The 15,061-nt window shown below is 49.9% G+C and overlaps 1 pseudogene; it reads right to left on the bottom strand.

The window, feature by feature from the left end:
- Positions 1-288: 288 nt before the first annotated feature.
- LOC123146431 (uncharacterized) lies at positions 289-11,820 on the bottom strand (annotated as a pseudogene).
- Positions 11,821-15,061: the final 3,241 nt, after the last annotated feature.

The raw sequence follows: 15,061 nt of genomic DNA, 5'->3' as shown, positions 1-15,061 counted from the left end.
AATATAATACCATGAAACAATAAACAATTATAGATATTGGAGACGTATCACCAACATCCATAAGCAGTTGCTAGCTAGCTCAGAATTCGGGCATTGTCCCCGGCGAGGCGTGCGGAGCAGAGAGTTGAGGGAGTCAGTGTCGGAGGTGCCAGACGAGCAGACTGTCGAGGCGGCTGCCGCGACGTCCCCAGCTGCTCGTAGTCCCCGCCTCTTCTTGAATCACGATCGGAGCTAGCGCTGATCCAAACGCAAGGGGGGCGAGGACCACCTCATGAATTCTGAGCACTGTCACCCGCACCGCAGGGGTCGGGGGGGGGGGGTGTCGAACGAAATGTACGCCGCCCACCACTGCGTCGTCGCCCTCACCGGTGAATCAGCCTGATCCATCGCCCACAGAAGCACCTCCAGAGAGTGCTTGCACCTTGCTCGCCCAAACAACGCCTCCTCCTCCGCCTTCGTCAAGATGTCGTGAATCGCCTGCACTTCCGCGCTCATCTCCGCCCTGGTGCTGAACCAGGGTGCATCTCCGCGCATCGCCGCCCGCGAACCTCCTCAGCTACTACTCCTCGATCAGCACCATCGCCGCACTTGGTCGCATTGGCCAAGGTGGGGTGGGGGGGGGGAAGTTGAAGATGGAGCGCAAGCGAATTAACTCACCCCGCCAACCACCCAAAGTAAATCCCCGACGCCCGACGAGTCCACCATGCGCGGCCTTCAAGGTGCTTGTCATGGCGAACCCATCCGCTTCCTCGAGACGTGCAACGTGGCAGGGAAACGTGACCGAAGCACCTGAACCAGCTGCTCCCCTCAACCGGCCCATGTGTCCACCACACATCCTCGCTCTTCAACGAGTGGGAGTCTCGCGTCGGAAGCGGGGGCACCACCATCCCACGGTGGTATGCAAGCTCGCCCGCCGCCTTTAGGTCCGACACGTACCATGCCGGCCACCGTGAGTCGCCGCCTGAATCGTCAGAGGCAAAACGTGTCATGCCGTGTCGAAACACTCTAGGACCTCGTCTATAATAAGACAATGTTGTGCCGTCTTAAGAAAAGTGAGATATTAATTGTCCTCATCAATCTATTTTGGTACCATTCGCATCATTGTTCACTATCATCCCGACTCTTAATCTTACAAAAAAAGGATATTGACCCCGTGTCAGTGCTGGCCGGACGTCCTCCTCGCATGCCGGTCAATGATACATCTTGACTGACGTCTGCAATGAGCTAGCTAGTATTGTAAATAGGATAGTAGCTAAGCTGCTTGTTAATGTAAGAGGGAAACCAACCCTCGGTCTTTGCAATGATCGATACGTGCAACTATAAATTATTGATAACTAGCAAATGTGTCCGTGCGTTGCAAACGAGCGAACACAATGATCATATGATAAGATCAATTAGCAACACCCAATCATACTTGTGGTTGCATGATATGGGAGGTTGGCCACCGGAGGAGGAACGGCGCCCTTAGCTGCGCCGTCCACTCCACATCCACGGTGGCCACCGAAGCTGAGAGGGCAATAGGGTCTCCTCACGCACCCCTCGTCCATGTCCCCTTGTTGGGACAAAAAAATATGTTTCCTTCTGATCTTCTCATACTAGTTTACTTCTCCTAATCGAGTCATAACAAACTGTTGCTTGGTTCGTTGGGTCAACGATCTAGATTCCATGATAAGGGTCAGGAATCGGTGGATTGACGCCAATGTAAGAGGGAAATCAACCCTCAGTCTTTGCAATGATTGATACATACACCCATATATTATTGATTATTCAATAATGTTAAGCAAATGAACCCCGTTCTGTTCTTCTTCTTGTCGTTGTCGTTGTTGTTCCTTAAGGCGCAGATGGCGCTCGACGACTAGAAGCTCAGAGAAGCGCTGGAGCTCTGCATCATTGGTGGGTGCATTCTCATCCTCGACGGTCTCGTACTTCCCCGTGGTCAAGTCCACCATAGCCACCTTCTCGGCCAGCAACTTGTAGCCAATGTCGAGCAGGTCAGCCATGTTCTTCGACGTCGCGTTGTCCATTGGCAAAATGGCCTCCCCGAGCAATGGTGCCTACATACGTACACATGTTTTAGTTTGTAGGGACTACAACATATATATATGGACATAAGAAACTACTTAAACGCCATGGAGGAGAAGGTGTGGTTGATCACTTGTACATATGCATGTGCGTACCAGAGCCTGGATGTAGAGGTAGTTCTGCTTCCGCACGCAGTTGCCATTGTGTAAGAGCATGCGAACTCGCCAGTCAGCCAACACGGCGCTGGCGTGCGAGGATGTGTCGGTGACCGGGCTGTGGCTATTGCGCCTGCTGTGAAACCAGTTGAAGGCGCCCCGCTTGGCCGGCACATTTTCGTGCACTGCACACCCTGCGCCTACAGAGATGACCAGGTATTTCATATAATCCACGCCGCTGGGGTGGAACGCCGGATTCATGAGAAGCTGCTCCCTCGTGATCTTGGATATGGCAGCCATTGTGGGGTTGTTGCCGCCGTCGATGAGGTGGTATTTCGACTGCTCCATGTCACTGACCCAGATATCGAAGTAGTGCGCCGGGAAGTAGGTTGGCGTGGCCGTCGACGGCGGGCCAATGCAGACATCCGGCAGGTCTGGTCCGGCCTCTTCAACTAGGTTTTGCACGGCATCCTGGAACGAGGAGAAGATGAGAGGCTCGAGAATATTGGCGTCGAACGTAGGCGCCGCGAGCTTGCTCAGGGTGTGCTCACCCGTGACTTCCTTGGTCTTGTTTTTCTGCAGGAACGTGACGTCGTACTTGGGCCCCCACGACGCGCTTAGCAGGTCCAGCGGCCACCGCCACCACCTGTGAATGTGAAACAAACAGTGAGAATTAATTACACATTGTCTACCGACGAAGATGACAACTTAGTTTCTCGAATACCTACCTCTTGGAAGGGAACATATTAGGTCCGTTCTTGACATAGAAATCCTGGATTTCCTGAGGGGTGTACTTTGTCCGGTTGTTCGTGTTTGGCGCCGCCAACATTGTCACGATGATCGCGCCCGCGCTCATGCCGGCGATCACGTCAAAGTAGTCCGCTATCCGGGCATCTTCCCCGTCAATTGCCTAATCACATCAACAGAGATGGATCGGCTTACTTCGTCGAACAACATAACATAACATTTCAAGAGAGCCGTGGTTGACTTACCTGGAGCTTTTCCTCAAGGCATTTGAGGACGACCGTGGGGATGAGCCCGTGTATCCCGCCGCCGTCGATGCTCAACACCGTGATGAGCTCCCCAAACTTGGGTGGCGGGAGCCGTGGACGTGGTGTCGGCTCCGGTGATCCTTGTTCCAGTAATGGGGCCGTTGGTCCTCCTTCCTCCTCCTCCGGCATGAGAAGTGGTGTCTCGAGCTCGGCATCCTTGTTGCTCGCCATGCCTTGATTAGCCTGCGTGGCAAGGTTGGGAGAAAGAACAAGGGCACTCGACGGATCAAACAATGAAACAGACGAGAGGGAAGGAAGGAGGAAGAGATCGGGCTAGCGAGAGACGGACAACCTCACTTGACTTGGCTGCCTAGCTTGGAGGAGATCGGGCTAAGGAAGGCAAGCCTCCCTCGCATATTGTGTTGAATCAATCAAGGGTTTAATTATATATTACCCGCAAAAAAAGGGTTTAATTATATATAAAGAAAAGGGAAGAAAGGCAAGAGTCGGACTAAGGTTGCGAGAGAGCGACCGACCACCAGCAACCAACCTTGCTTTTGCTTGGAAGAAGGCAAATGGCATCTTATCAAATAAATAAGAGAGCGCCTGCAACCCCCAGCTGATTGAGAAATAACTATTTCTTGACCAGCTGATGGCATGCCGTTTGTTTCATTCGATTTTTCTTTGCCGATGCTTTTTTCTATATAGTTTTTTGTTTTTATTAAACACCTACTCCCTGCGTCCCATAATATAAAAGCGTTATCAAAAACACTTTTATATTATGGGACGGAGGGAGTATAACTTGACTAATAATCACAACCATCATTGCTACATTGCTTTAGATCCAAGATGCAAGATAATACAAAGTAAGTCACACAACTAAGAATTACAGTAAAATCTTTTGAAGACATCTTCTCCATGGTATCGATCAACACTTCAGTAAAGAGAGTGCAATTGTGTTGGAGCAGTGCTACTGCTACTCATTCACCTCCATAAAAATTGATAAATAATAAATGTTTCTGAAAGCTCCCTAAGTCGCCCATCAAAAAAATGAAAAGCCGTGGCGATGAACGTGCTTGGGCTAGGGACGATACCCTAGAAGTGCATGTCGCCAAAACACAAAAAGTTCACTATAATATCGTGGAAACGTTCCAACTCCACAGAAAATTAAACCAACAAAAGCAATGAATGCCAATTGGGTTTCGGAGTGACGCGGTTGTTGTCCATTCTTCTGATTAATTGAGCCTTTCCTACAATCACAGTAGCTGCTAGCACCTCAAAAATACCTAGGGACATGCCTCTTTTATACATACTAGCACAAATATCCGTATGTTGCAACGAGAGAAAATAAATACCACACATACCTAACTCAGTAAGCTAGTCCACACCAGATCATCTTTTCTCTTTCTTTTCCCTCTCTCCATCCCATCAATCACATGCAATTGACCGGACAATTCGAAAACAAAGTAAGAAACATGATTGCATGCATGCACAAATGAAGACTCAAAACAGACGTGTCCACAAATGTTTCAGATCGAAATTAGACAATCGTGTAGATGCTCTAGAGCTAACCACGATAAAGAAAAGAATTTAAAAATATATGCCCACTCGTTGGGGTCCAGTTGACGCCACGTACAGTCACGTGTACTTCAAGCGAGCAGCCGCGTTCTATTTATCTATCGCCATGTCAAGCGGCTGCCACTTCAAAGCTTATCCACTCGTCGCCAGCCACGGCGCGGCTAGGTGCGTACCTGGGAGCCCGAGCTCGCGCGCCCGAGCGCACCCAACCCCGCCACCAGCTCATCTCGCTGGAGGAGCAACACCAGCGCCGCCGCCCTGGTGCCTTCCCTCCCTCCCCGCATGGCCTGCCGCCTCCTATTCCTTCGTCAGGGAAGGACGTGCTCGCGCCCAAGCGCTGTCGTCAGTGTAGAAATTGTAGGATGACTAATATTGTTGTTATATTGATCTGATCCTCGTAGGGGTATATATATAGAGAGTACATCGTGAGGGGAGAGACTTGGAGTACAAGACAAGACATAATATGTTTAAACTAATTCTATGTTTATTTTTCCTTATCTCTAACTACACGTATGTATTTCTAACATTCCCCCTCAGTCGTAGCGGGAGTTAAGCGGACGATTTCGACTGAAATTTAAAGTCTTGTGCTCATGTCGTCTTCTCCATTGCACCATCATCAACTGTGTCCCTGATCGGTCGGCACCTAGAGCGGTGACTGCATCCCCTTCTGGTGCCTCCCTTGCCTCTCCTCAATTCTTTAGCTCCTGCAGTCACAGCGGGAATGGCGTTGACGACGGTGTGACGCGGACGCTGGTGACTGGAGTTGTTGCCGATATGTTGTTATAGACGTAGTCATGTGGTGGATGTCAAGGTTGCCGATGGTGATGTAGCCGTGGTCGAAGTAGTCATGGTCGGTGTAGAATTCGTCGTAGTTGGTGTAGCCGCAATCGCCGGAGGTGCAAAAAATTGCGCTATGTTGTTGATGACGAAGCTACCGTCGTGGACGATGCACCTTGCAGATGTCAGAGGGTGTCCTCCGCGATGAGTCCACTGGTTTTGCTAGGACCGGGGAAAACCCATCGAGCACACATCGGTTTTGCCAGAACCGTGTGGCCGTGTAGGGGTTGTCGCTATAGTGACGCGGCGTCAATGCAGTCGTGCCATCATGGATGACGCGGTCGTTGCCGTCGTCGTGACGTGGTCATTGCCGTCGTCGAGATCACGTCTTGCAGAAAAGTCTGTCAGAGGAAGCTAGATGTCCATCTTGTGGACGAGGTGGTGGTGGTATGTTGACGATGATAGTGATGAAGACCACGTTGATGAAGACATTGACAATGAAGTGTCGGCGATGGCGTCGCAGCGGCGCGTGGACGACAATGTGTCGCTTGAAGGCATCCCTCGCGGCGACCAAGTGTCGATTCCGCGTCGCGTTGGAGAAGTCGGTGAAGAATTGCATCGCTTTCCACACCGGCCTGCGTTGCTCCCGCGCGGCGTCCGTGCAGGACGCGTAGATGATGCTCCGGTCTCCTATTTGCCGTCTCGAGCGGACATGGTGATGGAGGGTTGTCGAGGAAGGGAGTCCGAACGTGAACGTAGCGAACTGCTTGGAATTGCTGGTCCGGCGGGTGGATGGTCGATCGATGCAGAGCCCGTGCGTGTGTGTCGTCGTCCCGGCCGTATCGGTCGTGTGTAGCGTCATGGAGTTGCTTGAGTCGGAGCAGATTGATCTGCCGCGTCGCGGAGTTGCCGGGATCTGGTCGTGTGCTCGTGGTCTTTTGGAGCCGGTCGTGTGCGCGCGTGAACCTGGCTAAAATCCATCAGACCACATGCATCATGTGCATGGATTAACACATGGACGCGGGATGCTCTTGGCTTGCTGATGTTGCGTGTGCACCGGGAGGAGCCTGCTCGTCTCGCCGAAGTCCATCGCGTCGCCGGAGGGAGCACCGGCGCCGCCGCCCTCTGTGCCTTCCTTTCCTCTCCCACCCCCGCATGCGGCCCGCCGCGGTTGAGTATAGCACGTTAGCCCGTCGACGTGTAGTCAGTTGCTCCTTTCGATTCTCGGTAAATCTGGGCTTCTTCGCTTCCTTTGCGCTGGGTTAATTCTTCTTTGCTTCCTTCTCTTCGGTACCCTTGTTGATCCTCTAAACAGCTTACATATATGAACTGCTTGGATTATATCTAAAGGAGCGAGGTGGGACATGAGAGGAGGTCGTGAGTTCGATCCAAACAGCTAGTGTACACTTTTTTAGGGAGCTCGTGTACATCTGATTATGAGAAGCCCACTCACGTGGTCTCGTTGGGTGTGTGAATGTACTAAATCTCAAAATCACTATTTAAGGGGTAACTCTGCAAAAGTCACTCCCACCTTCCTAGGTTATGACAAGTGGCACACTGGATATGCGCCACTTGTCGCAAACTGGGAATTTACTGTTTTTTGTACGTTTATTCAAAATATTTTATCTTTTAAATCATGCGTCCAAATCATGTGCCCCGCGGGAATCACAAAAAAGTGTTTTCCCCTTTTCGAGAGGCACTCACAAAAGCAAACATGTGCCCCGCAGGAATCAAATATGTGCCTCTCGTGGGAGAAAAAGAAACATTTCCGTGCATTTGTGCCTCTCACGACAGAAAAAAATAATATTTTTTTCCTTTTCTGAGAGACACAGCTGTGCCTCTCGCGGAAGCGAACCTGTGCCCCCACGAGAAGTAAATCTGTGTGTCTCGTGGAAGAAAAATAACTTATTTTTTCGTGCAATTTTTTCTTTTTCTTTCGAAACCTAAGAAAACTGAGAAAAAAACAGAAAAGCCAAAAAACCCTGAAAAAACCATCTAAACTCCGAGAACGCATACGGATAAATAAATATAAAAAATTCAAGGGAGCATCTAACATGCGACACATGACAGCAACTGAGAGTGCACTAAGTGTTACATTCTCAGCGCACCAAAAGTGACTCTTACATACGGTACTCCCTCAAAGAGTACCCAGCTGTGCGCAATAGGTTTACCGAGAAATCCCACCACCAACATTTCCGCAGCCGTCTTGTGTCGCCCCATTCAGGCCTCTGGGGGTCCCCCGTACACGGTAGAGTTAGAGTCCACGGAGACAGAGCAGGTGGTGCAGACGGCCGGCCGGCCGGCCACCGAGACCTCATCTACCACCACGACGGACTCCGATTGGGCATTGCGCGGCACGGTCGCCCTTGGCATGACTCAGCCTTCCACGCACATCAAAGCTCGTCTTCATCCCCGCGGGAGGACACCTGACCTGAGCGCACAACACGTGTTGGACGGAAGATGAGCCCATGTTCTCCATGTCACCTTCATCCCTATGGCTATGGAATGAGCGAAATGTGTGCATGCATTGCAGAGAGCTACTCGTGTGTCAAGGCCTCCGTGGAGTTGCAACCATGGCGTGATGAGGTGCGCTAGCTGCATGGCCGTTGCCTCCAAGATGGTTGATCGTTGTTGCCCTAACGTCTAGCTAGCACGCCAAGTGCAACCCTTGACGACGATTAATTCCTCGATCGAGTCCGGCAACCCTTGAACCGGGTCTTCGTGAAGGTATTCATTGCCTTCATAACCACTTGTTTGGCCGCCCTTGGGCTGTTGGGCAGAAAGAATGTTGGCATAACTGGAACACAAGCGCACTGATCACTATGTTAGCCAGTGATTATTGAACCACAGGAGCAATGGACGGCTGCTATGATCGTAACCACCTTTACATATGACCGTGACTTGAAAGCAATGCCCCGCTCGCACCCAAACCGTGATTTGAAAATCGTCCATCCTTTACATATGACCTGCTACATCAAGATTAAGAGCCTGTTTGGTTCCTCCCCGCTCCCTCGACTGCGCTCCCGGAGCGGACCAGGCTGCAGCTCATTTTCACAGAGCGGCTAAAACCGAGCTCCACAGCTTCGTGGAGTCAGAAATATTGGAGCGGAGTGGAGAGATTCCGGACAGGACCTAAATGAATATCTTTGCTTGCTGGGTGAGTAGATGATAACCCAGCCTAGTGAGGTAGTACCAGGGCTGGGTAGTACCTCAGCCTAGTGTTATACGGTTGATACCTTGCCCAGATCTCAGTTTTCGGATATGTTCCAAGATGCATTGTGATTACACATAGAGTAGCTCTGTGATTTCATCAGATTAAAATCACTATGTCTCCATCAAGATCAAATATTTTGGATATATGATACAAACATCTGCAAGCACAACTGTGCCATCTCAACTCGTCTTGTGCTAAAACATTACATGATTATATGCCAACTGACTCATTACAGTATTATTACGCCAACCAGCTAATACTTGTATAAATCAGAGAAAAATGACTCAAAAAACATAAATAAATAACAGTTGCACGATCGTGAGCCTGTGATCAAACTGGATTGCAGTTGCACGATGGAACCTGATCATCCTGGTGGTTCTTGGGGACATGCACGCCGGCGTGGGTGAGCATGGCCCAGATGTGGGTGATGAACTCGCCACCGTTGCTCAGCGCCAGGGCGTGCGCCTCCGGGCCCGTCGATGGCCTGCGCGCCACGAACACGAGAAGTTCCGCCCAGAACTCGAGTAGCATCCCCCACACTCTCTCGTCCTCAAGCAAGTCCCCACCGCTACTGGTAGTGATCTCCAATTGCTTCCCTAGCTTGACACCCTTCACCATGGCCGACTTCTCCTCGTCCTCTTCTCCTTGACCGAACTTCACCAGACGCTCACGGCGGTCACCAGTATTGCAACAGCTCTGGAAGAAACTGTTGAGCTCCCCCTTGATGTCCTTGTACACCTTCTCCGTCCATGCCTCATCGTCCGGGAGGAGCCCCGGCTCGTAGGCCACCAAGTATGCGCAGTACCTCGACAACGTCAGGGCGGCCTGGCCGTGTGGTGGGAGAGGGTGCTTCTGTTTGTCCCTCGTCTCAAACAGGGCTGTCGCGATGTGCCACACCACTATCATCGTTGATGTGCTCATCTTGGGGTCGCACGCCCACTTGAGGTTGAGGAAGCATTGCCTTTCCAACGTAGCCATGCCGTTGCTGAAGTGCCTGCCACAGCTTGGGGTGAGGACGTCCTTCAACGCCTTGACGATGGCCACCTTGGTGTCACCGGTGACGATGGCATCGGGGAGCCCGACGAGGCGCCTCTTGAGAAGGCGGGAGACGAGCATCCACACCCAGCGCGGGTGGAGATGGTGGAGCTTGAGCATGGTGACCTGGTAGACCTTGATGACGGCATGGGAGCGGTGCTTTGCCCACAGGGTGCCCTTGGCGACCCGCCCGGGATGCCCCTGCCGTCGGAGCATGGGCATTTGGGCATACTTGTACATCACGGACACGATGAACCAGTCGGAGATCACGTACTGCAAGAATTCATATGTCTCGACGGCGAGAAGGGTGAGCGTGAGGAGGAAGGTGACGATGAGGTCGGAGGAGGAGCAAACCATGCCGAAGAGGAAGTTCACTTGGTGGACGAAGCACTTGTACTGCACCACCATGTCGATGGACAGGCCGATGAGCCCCCGAAAGAGGGAGCCTAGCACCTTGAAGATGTGGCCATTGCCTGTGACGAGGAGCACGGTGATGCAGTATAAAAAGATGAAGACGATGGAGATGATAAAGTTGGCTATGAATAGCCCCGGCTTGGACAATGCCAACGGGATGATGGCCTGGTAGTACTCGTCCAGAAACCTCAGCTCTAGTTCCACCACCTCGAAAGCCCTCTCAGCGTTGGCAACCTCGTCCTCGTGCCCCTCGAGGGCGAGGAGGCCCCGGAGGACGAGATCGCGTGCTTGTCGGGTGTCTGCCTCTGCCATGTGGAAGTGCTCCATCTTTCGTCGGAGCAGCTTGAAGAGTGCGACGGCAAGGCAAATGTTCTCCAACTTGTGCTTCCTGCTCAAGTTGTACCTGAAGATGGGGTCACTATTGGCGAGGTCCCATATGTTACATACCCGGACCAGCTCGGACTTTTTGGCCTCTTCCTTCCCATTTGGACTTCCATCTACAAGGAGAATTTTGTTCATTTCTTTTTCTTGGATCTTGAAGCCATGGGGCGTCACCTCCCTCTTGAGCCGTCTCTCTCCCATGACCGCGTAGTTGCAAACCCTCATGATACCGGCGCCAACTGCTTGTTCGTCGTCGCGGAGCAATTGCCGATGCTCGTTGACGAGCTGCACCATGTAGCCGGAGATGAGGGCGGCGTTCTTCGCGAGGTCGAAGGAGCGCTTAGCAAGGTAGATGCACATGGAGCGCTTGCACATCTTGACGACGCTGAAGATCCAGAGGATGATGAAGAAGGACTTGACGCCAAAGCCATGCACGTAGGTGTAGATGAGGTACCCAATCCACGCCATGCGTGCAGCCTCCTCGACGGCATCAAAGAAGCTGTAGCGGCCGACGCCGCGCGCGAAGGCATCGGTGGCGGGGGCAACCATGGCGTAGACCTTCTTGCGGAGGAGCTCGACGAGGATCATCCAGAGGAGAATGAGCTGCGCGCGGGGCTGGTTGCCAGTGTCGGGTGGCTTGCTCTTGGCCTATGAACAAGGTTTAAAATTTCAACAAAGTTTCCAACAGTTCAATAATTCATACTAGTACCAAAATATATGCAACCTCAAAATTTCGTCCTAGATTCAAACAAGTTTAAACCAAATACAAATTCGGTCAAAATCCATTAAAATTGAGTGAACATCGATAGATCAAAACCCAAAAGAATTCTCAAAAAATGTACATTTCACTAAGGTTTGGTAATTCTTTTTCCTTCAACAAAATTTTAAACCATACCTGGGAGAACATGTAGGACATGAAGGGGAGGAAGAGAGCGAAGGAGGCGCGGAAGAAGATGCGGGTGGCGGTAGAGTGGCCACGGCCCCGGCCCGAGAGGCGTCCCGAAACTCCAAGGAGGAAGAGGGCGGTGCCGAGCAAGGTCATGAGGACCGTGGTGGTGACCATGAGCCGCTCGGTGGTCCGCATGTCGGCGGACACAGTGAAGCTGGCCACCAGCGTGGCTGCCGGGGTGGCGCACACCGTGACGTTGTTGATGATAATGTCGGGCCGGGCGCTGGAGTTGTACATTGCCCCGGCAGCCCGGCTCACCGGCGACAGCAGCACCATAGCCCCGCCCCCTCCTCAGGAAGACGCTGGTGGCTGGCACATGTGTTTGCATTGTGCTGATATGTTTGTGGTATTTATACTGCTAGTTTTGGCATGCGTGTGCCACAATGTGGGACAGAATTTCAGTCAGAGCAAGAGGCAAGGCACGGGTCGATGCTCCCTGTGTGCAGTGTGCACAAAGCCTTGGGGAACTTCTCCATGTGCCTGGGTCTTTAATTATTCTCAGAATTGGACGATCGACAAGCAAAGGGGCTAGGAAGAGCATCCATCCTACGATGGACTTAATATTTTGAGAACTACTCCCTCCGTCTCACAAGTAAAACGTTTTTGCAAGCTATGTTAGTTATAAAATCCTGCTTTGAAAATGCCCTATTTCAAAACAAGCGGTCTTGGGGTTTGTAGAGCTTGCCATGTTACCTTAAAAAAATGTGACTTTTTGTACATATTGCCCCTCTTTTAGTCCATATTAATAGGCTCATGCCGGTTTCCTATGAGAAGGGCTGAGGTACTGCACGACGCCACGACAAAGACCGAACGTGCGCCCTCTAAGGTTTCGATTGAGAAGAGAGTCATCCAACGATGCCAACATGCAAAACCACATACTTGATGGAAAACAAAGGGACATTGCATGTCCAGCGTAATGGGAAGGTTCGTCATCATACAATTTATTACGTTAGAACTATACCATGATTGAGAACAAACACAACCACATTACCACAAAGATCATTAGAATCACCTGGGAATAAGCCATGGGCTTTTTCTCTGGTTTGAGGGTGTGCATACATCATCCGCCCGTACCGTACGGTGCATAAAAGAATCCCTGCTGCTGTACACTAGGACATATATGCGCACGGCAAAGATCGATGCTTTCGTGCGCGTCACTGCCACGACCAAGAACGCAGCTGGTCTTTATATATTCTCAGAACTATGATGGCAAAGAACAGATGCATTTGTCAGTGGCTAGGACAACAAAGCAAAAGGTCAGGTAGAAGAACATGCCTCACAAAAGGATAACTGGGAAGAGCACGCTTCTTTTATTCTTTACCTTTCGCTAAGGTTAAGTAAGCTTCTAGCATACTTTGGGCCTTGTTTGTTTGGGCCACGGTTATGATAGAAATGGTCGTAATTTGCTTGTTCATTACATGGTTAATGATATTTTTACTTACAATGGATGGGTTGTGTATGTACCATACCTTATTAATTGACGTTCACCCAAATGCGTTTAGATACATCCATTTCAACATTAATTAATATGGGACGGAGGTAGTAATAATGTACTCCCATGTAAAAACGTCTAGATACATCTGTTTCAACGTCAATTTGCTTATTCTAAGTTCATTACATGCACTGAAATATGTCTAGGTACTGCAAGAATTTGTGGAAGCGTTCCTACTCCTCCTTGGAGGAGCCACGTCTATATATGATTTGAGGCAGGAACAGCCCCTTGACGTGGCGTACAAGAAGGACCGATCGCTAGGATACAGTCTGTTACAGGAGAGAGAGATCGAGATGGTTACGGGAGAGAAATCGAGATAGACTTTGAGTTTGAGATTAAAACAGAATATATCTATATGTCTAACACCTCCTTAATCTCAACTATCCTAAATTAAGATTGTTCCTGAATGCTTCAAATGGCTTGACTGGCAAGGCTTTAGTGAAACCATCTGCAACTTGATCTTTGGAAGGAATGAAGCGTATATCCAACTTCTTGTCTGCAACCCTTTCTTGTACAAAGTGATAGTCTATTTCAATGTGCTTTGTCCTAGCATGAAAGACAGGGTTAGCAGATAGATAGGTAGCATCCAAGTTATCACACCATAAGCATGAAATGCGTTGTTGCTTTATTACCAATTTTGCAAGCAAAGATTCCAACCAAATGATCTCAGCAGTAGCATTTGCCAGGGACTTGTATTCATCTTCTGTACTTGACCTTGACATTGTTGCTTGTTTTCTGGCACTCCAAGAAATAAGATTAGATCCAAAGAAAACTGCGAACCCTCCAGTTGACTTTCTATCATCACTACTGATGGAAATATGCCCTAGAGGTAATAATAAAATGGTTATTATTATATTTCCTAAATCATGATAAAGGCTTATTATTCATGCTAGAATTGGATTGATCGGAAACTTAAATACATATGTGCATACATAAACAAATACCGTGTCCCTAGTAAGCCTCTACTAGACTAGCTCGTTGATCAAAGATGGTTATGGTTTCCTAACCATAGACATGTGTTGTCATTTGATAACGGGATCACATCATTAGGAGAATGATGTGATGGAAAAACCCATCCGTTAGCTTAGCATATTGATCTTTCAGTTTATTACTATTGCTTTCTTCATGACAAATACATATTCCTTCGACTATGAGATTATGCAACTCCTGAATACCGAAGGAATACCTTGTGTGCTATCAAACGTCACAACGTAACTGGGTGATCATAAAGATGCTCTACAGGTATCTCTGAAGGTGTTTGTTGAGTTGGCATAGATCGAGATTAGGATTTGTCACTCCGAGTATCGGAGAGGTATCTCTGGGCCCTCTCGGTAATACACATCATAAGCTTGCAAGCAAATGACTAAGGAGTTAGTCACGAGGTGATGTATTACGGAACGAGTAAAGATACTTGCCGGTAACGAGATTGAACTAGGTATGAAGATACCGACGATCGAATCTCGGGCAAGTAACATACTAATAGACAAAGGGAATTACGCATGTTGTCATAATGGTTCGACCGATAAAGATCTTCGTAGAATATGTTGGAGCCAATATTGGCATCCAGGTTCCGCTATTGGTTATTGATCGGAGAGGTGTCTCGGTCATGTCTACATAGTTCTCGAACATGTAGGGTCCGCACGCTTAACGCTCGTTGACGATATAGTGTTATATGAGTTATATGTTTGGTGACCGAATGTTGTTCGGAGTTCCGGATGAGATCACGGACATGATGAGGAGTCTCGAAATGGTCGAGAGGTAAAGATTGATATATATAGGATGATGGTATTCGGACACCAGAAGGGTTTTGGGATGCACCGGATAGCCATCGGGTCACCGGAAGGGGTTCAGGACACCCCCGGTAGGTGTTATGGGCCTAATGGGCCAAGGGAGGGACAGAACAGCCCCTGGTGCGCCCCTTCCTTGGACAGCAAGCCCTAAGGGTAGGAAAGGAAGGAGGGCTAGCCCCTCCTGCCTTTCCCTCTCATGGGAGAAAGGAAAAGGGGGGGCACCCTCCCCTGCCTTTTCCCCGCACTTATATAAGGCAGGAGG

Source organism: Triticum aestivum, chromosome 6D, assembly GCF_018294505.1.
Source record: "Triticum aestivum cultivar Chinese Spring chromosome 6D, IWGSC CS RefSeq v2.1, whole genome shotgun sequence".
Classification (NCBI taxonomy): Eukaryota; Viridiplantae; Streptophyta; class Magnoliopsida; order Poales; family Poaceae; genus Triticum; species Triticum aestivum.
Note: the sequence above shows the minus strand (reverse complement) of the source record. Positions and strands in the feature narration are given on the sequence as shown.